Source organism: Cavia porcellus, unplaced genomic scaffold, assembly GCF_034190915.1.
Source record: "Cavia porcellus strain 051 isolate PalLab524CR breed Dunkin Hartley unplaced genomic scaffold, mCavPor4.1 scaffold_11, whole genome shotgun sequence".
Taxonomy (NCBI): Eukaryota; Metazoa; Chordata; class Mammalia; order Rodentia; family Caviidae; genus Cavia; species Cavia porcellus.
The window spans coordinates 43,643,345-43,649,775 of NW_026947494.1; positions in this window are offsets into that span (position 1 = coordinate 43,643,345).

The window sequence follows — 6,431 nt, forward strand, 5'->3', positions numbered from 1 at the left end:
TTCTATCTCCTGCTTTGGGGTAGTCTTCTAGGTGTGGGTTCTTCACAACTCTATGATTTTTATGGAGCCACATTTGAACCCATAAACACTGTTAATGTGAGTCCTAGACTGAAAACTACCCAGCCCTGTCTTGCCTTCATGAGCTATGGATGACTCACTAACTTCCGAGGCTATCTCATCTGTGAAATCAAAGTAAGTGACCTCTAGGTTACAGGAACTGGATGAGGGGCTCTGTCGTGCCCTGTGTACCCGTACACATGCAAACAATTGCCACCACGCCCTGGTTCCCAACAGCTCCTCCTATCAGAAGACAGGTGAGCTCGATGTGTGCCTTGGACACTGAGAACAGAATGCTGTGGAGCACTGAGAAGAGCTTTTATCACTGCGACTTTTATCACTTGCACTTGCCACTTATGCCACTGAGCTATATCCTTGGCCCCTGTGATCATTATCTTAAAGGGCAGAGTTGGGCATGTGCTTGATTTTTCAAAACTTGTAACATGTATATAGGTAAGGTCAGAAATTTGGAATACTTATCCAAATTAGAATGTATCAGTGTTACTTGACACAACCACTTAGAAACACATGTAGAGAAACTGTACTTGTAGAGAAATTTCTACTTGCAATTCCCGTTGCACTGCAAAAAAACAACAAAAAATCCCACTACAAACTTCATACTTTGTTTGGTCCAAACATCCTAGGTGAAAAACAACTGATAGGAATATGAAAATTTTCACATGCTTACTACCTGGATTCATTAATTGTTTACTTACTACTCTATTTCCTTTCTATTTGCTATAAAGTTATCTGGGGGATGTCCTGCATTTCTTCAAATAGAACTAACCTATCCCTTAGAGAGCTGCTAATAAACAAGTATGACTTCAGAAAAATAAAGTTATCGTTCATTTAAATACTTACTAAATTTGGTATAAAATGATGAAAATAGGTAAATCACCATTTGGCAAATATCACAATAACTGCTGTATTAAAAAATCATGAATACTAAAATTATTGTGCATACAATGAGGATATTTGCCCCTGGAGATTAAATAGAAAAAAGAAAAACAACTTTTCACTGAACAAACCTGGCAGACACCACTTTAACCCAAAGTGATCAAGATCATCACCGTTCATGAGACATTGTAGCAATGAGTGCCTCCTGATTTAATACACTGAGAGGACACAACTTCATTTCTGTGGTATTCTTGCAAAAATGTATAATATCAATTACATGAGAGAATGCTAGGCAAACTCAAATCGAAGGACCTTCTACAAAATAAATGGCTAATACTCTTCAAATAGCATCAGGGTCACGGAAAAAAAGACTAAAATACTATCGCAGACTAGGAGAAACAAAGAAAACAAGCCAACTAAATGTTATGTTCTGGACTAAATCCATGACCAAGAAAAAGCACACTGGCTGAGTAATTGCAAAAGTTTGAACAGTAACTGTCAACTAGTTAATAGATTAGCACTGCCTGTAATGATTTCCTAATTATAATCACAGCACTATGGTTACAAAATGTTAACATTTGGAGAAACTGGAGGAAGAGCACACTGGGACTTTTGATTTGCAGTATTTTTTTGTCTATAATTAATCAAAATGAAAAACTTAAATGTAACATTGTATAGGCATAATAAAAACACTATGGTACAACTGTTCAGGGGAAATGGAAATATTCTGTAAACATTTTATCTTAATTTTAGTTTAGGAAAGTTGTCTAATTCAAATGCTCATGTGCATCTAATTTCCTTCAAAATGTTCCCTCTTTGAGAATAAGATTTTGCAAGAGGATAGACGTGTGATGACATAGGCTCCAGGGAAGCCTTCACACAGGCCAATTCACAGGATTTAAGGGTGAGGTGACAGGTGACTGGATAAGACGTGATGATGCAGTAAGAATGGGACAGAAAACTGTGCAAATGTTTTTCTTGACTCAGATTTGTCATTAACCTGGCGTGGTGGCGCATGCCTCTTATCTGAGCAGTAGGGAGGTTAAGGCAGAAAGATTGCCACCAGTTGAAGACCAGCCTGGGCTACACGGTGAGTCCAAGGCCAGCCTGTACTACATAGCAAAACCTTGTCTCAAAAGCAAACAATTGAATTTGTCATTACTCTGAGAGTCTGAGCGTATCCCTGCCGATGGGAAGCAAAAGGAAATCAAAGCTTCCCCAACACAGATTTTTTTCTCTAACTACTGTGTGTAATTACACTTTCATTCCAAGTAATATTAAATATCTTAGATACACGGAAGGTACAAAGTGAACTCCCCACCCTCCCTCTCTCCCAACACTTCCTCGCCCGTTAAGGCTATTGTTTTGCACCTTGTTTTCTCTACTTCACTGGATTCGTTTGTTTTCCCAGAAATCTGAACCAGAGACTTCCCCCAACGCCAACTCCCACTCCAACGACCAACTCGCGCGCCCCGCCGACCGCCTGGTCCTTCCCGCCCGCCGCCAGGTGGTTCCCGCAGGCCCCACTCCCGCGCACGCGCACGCACGCACGCCCCGACTCGCGCGCCTGCTCCCGCGCCTGCTCCCGCGCGCGCCTAACCGGACAAAGGGGCGGTTGGCGCTGGCCTCAACGGTCGAGGCGGCGCGTGCCCCACCGGGCGGGGCTGCGCTTCGGTTGGCTCAGTCCTCAGGCCCAGGTCCGTGCTGGGAGCGCGGAGGAAGCCGGCGTTCAGGTGGTCTCCACAGAGGGGCGCAATGCAGAGAGGAAGGAAGTTCTTGCGCCCCACCCGGGCTAAGCAACTCTGAGGTGGTGGGCTCCCCAGTATGCTCACCACAGAGCGGAGGAACGAGTGAACGAACCCTTATGATCAGGCTATCAGTAAATGAAGACCCCAAAATTTTAATTTGCGAAGGTTGTAACAGTCAATACCTCAATCAGAAGAGTAGTCTTTTAAAAACAATTTTTATTAATATATCTGCAATACATAGTATATTCATCGTGGGGTATTGGTACACATACAGATTGCATCTTGAGCCTTTTTAAAATAGAAAAGGTGCCTACCTTCACCTCTGGCTTTGTCTTTTTTATTTTTTAATGTTTAGGCATATTTTTTCTCCTACTGCCTAACATCTGATACAGTCTATGATTTAACATTTGTTTCTTCATACCACAAGGAAGATGGATAATCAAGTTTGCCCAGCTTTTAAAATAGCGATAGCGAATCTACATATTTATCTCAAAGTGCCAACACTCCAATTAATCCTGAAAACTGAGGTTTTAGTTTAGAAAAAATGACAACACGCCATAGGTTCACCGCCAGTTTTAAAACACCAAAATAAAGATCACCTCCAACCACTTAATTCCTTTAATACATTTTTCTCTGGTACTTTTCTCTGTTAAGATCGTTCCACACAATTGTAAGACAATAAAGGAGAATATCAAAACAAATTACTATAGCTCTGTGTTAATATCAAAGATGAGATCAAGCAAATGAAAGTTGTATCCTTCTTAAAAGCTAATTCTTGAATGCTACAGACTGAAAATCTGTACTTCATTACCTACTGTACCAGCACTTTAAATGAAACAATCCAAAATGGAAGAATTTTTCCTAGTCCCATTCTACAAAAATCATGTTTCTTTTCTATATATTCTTTTGCCAATACCACTATGTTCCTGATGAAACAGAATCAATGTCAGCCTTCTTTAAATGTAGGCCTAAATACAGCCATCCGGATAGTCTTTCTCTTCAGCAGTGTTAATTACTTTGGTCCTCTTGAGCAATAGCAATAACCTAACAACTCAGCCTCCAGTCTATTTCTCCTCCAGCCCATTCATTGAACATATTACACCCGGAAAATGTCATGCACTTAAGAAACAGTAAAGATCCACTGATAATGTTATAAGAAGCAGTAAGCAAAAAAAAAAAAAGAAGCAGTAAGCACTATCTTGGACTGGTCAGATTTCTCCCCTGTCCAAAGTCCCTTCCTTGCACATAGAATTTCTAGTTCACATACAGGCCTCTATAACTGAGTTTCTCTGGGCCTTTCTGGAATCATCTCCCACAGTACCACCAATGCCTTCTACTCCTGAAGGAGTGGATATCTAGCATCTTCCTGTCTTCAGATCAGCTGAGGCAATCACACATTTGGACTTTCTTCTATAATCTCTTATCACAAATTTAAATCTTCAAGTCTTAGCGACCTTTTCCAAAACTCCCTTCGGCGGTCATGCTAGTTATAACTTCTTCCTTTTCTCTGTGTCCTTACAGCATATTATTTGTACCTCTAGTCTGCTCAAATCCAGATTTTTGCATGTGTATGCTGCCCACCATATTGTAAGGTCCAAGAATACAAAAATCTTATATTTTCCTGTTATATACTCTCTGCAGAGATTGATTTAGAACTTTACACACATTAAACTTTGCACTTGATGCTCAATAATTTATTTACTAAATCAATTTGTAGATGAGATTTGGACTTTTCTGAATGCATGAAACTAGGATAATTGAGTTGCAAAAGAAAGATCCTAACATGATTACAATTCAAATATAACAAATTCGGGGGCTGGGGATTTAGCTCAGTGGCATAAGCGCCTGCCTTGCAAGCAGGCAGTTGTGAGTTCAATCCCCAGTACTGATAAAAAGGAAAAAGACAAAAAAAAAAAATATATACATACACATATGTATATATAACAAATTCAAGTGTTAAAAATTTATGAGTTAAAAACACAGTAGAAAACAGAGGTTCTTGGAGAAAGCTGGTTTCCAGGGTAGCCAGTTGCTAAATGTGTAATTCAAAATATGCTATTTTATCCCTTTAAGTCTCTCTCAGCTTCCTCAATTGTACAATGAGGTAATTATTATATACTATACAGGTTTATGAAAAAGATCGAGAGGGGATATAAAACCCCAAAAGCAAAACATTTCTTTGGGAATGATGTAATGACCAGCTTAAAAAGAATATTTGGATAACGAATATATTTTATAAAGCATCCAGAAGACAGTATCCTCTAAGAAAACTCTAAATTCCCAACCCAGGTTTTGTTTTGTTTGTACCAGGGATCAAACTCAGGACTTCACTCTTGCCAGGCAGGTACTTACACCACTAAGCTAAATCCCTGGGCCTCCCCAACCCAGTTTTTTAATTAGAAATATACTAAATCATAAGAAATCCATATGGCTAATTTAGCTAGATGGTTATATCACCAGAGAGTACACATTTACATGTGTTCCAATTTGGTACTCACCAACATCCTTGTCACATATGCCTTAAGGTGAAGTCTAAGAAGACTTACACTGTGGAAGTGCCCCTATCTAAATAGCAACTTGTTTCCAGTTGTAAATGATTTGGATTCTGGCTTACCCACCAGAGTTGAACTTGGTTACTATATCAGTACTCCCACTCCATAAATAATATGACTGGAGAATAGTTGTGGACAAGTAGACATAAATGAAAATGATAAAAAGAACAGTGGAGTTCTGGTCCAGGCCAGACACTCTTGCTCTGCCATTAACTTACAGTGTAATTTTGGTCTCATTGCTCATTTCCAACAGTCTACTTAGTTACTCATAAAATGATGAGAGTAAACAGAAGTAGTTCTTACATGTTTTCAATATCTGTAACATTACAGTTCATAAATTACCAACCAGAGTAACCTCTACATGATGTACCCCACTAGGAAGCTCTGTCTGACTAGAAAACTCTGTCAGCCTTATAACATGTCTGATCATGGTACCTTTAAAACTGAAATAAGAGCAACCAACACATGAGAAGTTAGGTTTCCAGAGCTTAACATGCAGAAAAGCAGAACACCATCAAGAGGCAATTTGAAGCTTGAGGCCATAAAAATTAATGTTTCTTTTTATAAAGCCAGAGGGTGAAGAGTCGAAGAGACACTTTAAATAAACCCATACAAAAGGTGACCAATTTAAAAATCCATACTTGCCTTTCATATATTATCTGGAGAACTAGTTAATATCTCATTTTTTCAAATTTTCCAGACACTAATGCCACTTTGGATGCAAACTTTTGGGTCTGGAGATTGATCACATCTCATATATAATCTAATTAGTCTTTTGCTGTTTCATGAGTTGCTAGCAAAAGTCCCAAGATTCCTGAGACAGAAACAAAAGACTTTGTTCCAACATAGCAAGCCACATGAGTGTCATATTTATACCCAATATAATTATACTCATATTGGGAATGCCCAATGAATGTCTGTCTTCACTGTAGGTTGTATTAGAAAACAGACTTAGCTCAAGAAGTCCACTTAGTTTTACAGTAAGCAAAAGCAAGCTTGCTCTTCATCTCAGATTACCTCAAGCTTGAGGACAACTTGGTGCCATCAGTTCTGAGAAAATGGTCCAGATAACAGAATCATTTGTAGTATATCCAATAAGGCACGCAGGAATGAGAGACCCTGGAGGGGTATCTTCCAAAGAAGATGTTTGATTTCTGTCCTTGTGAATTTTCTTCTA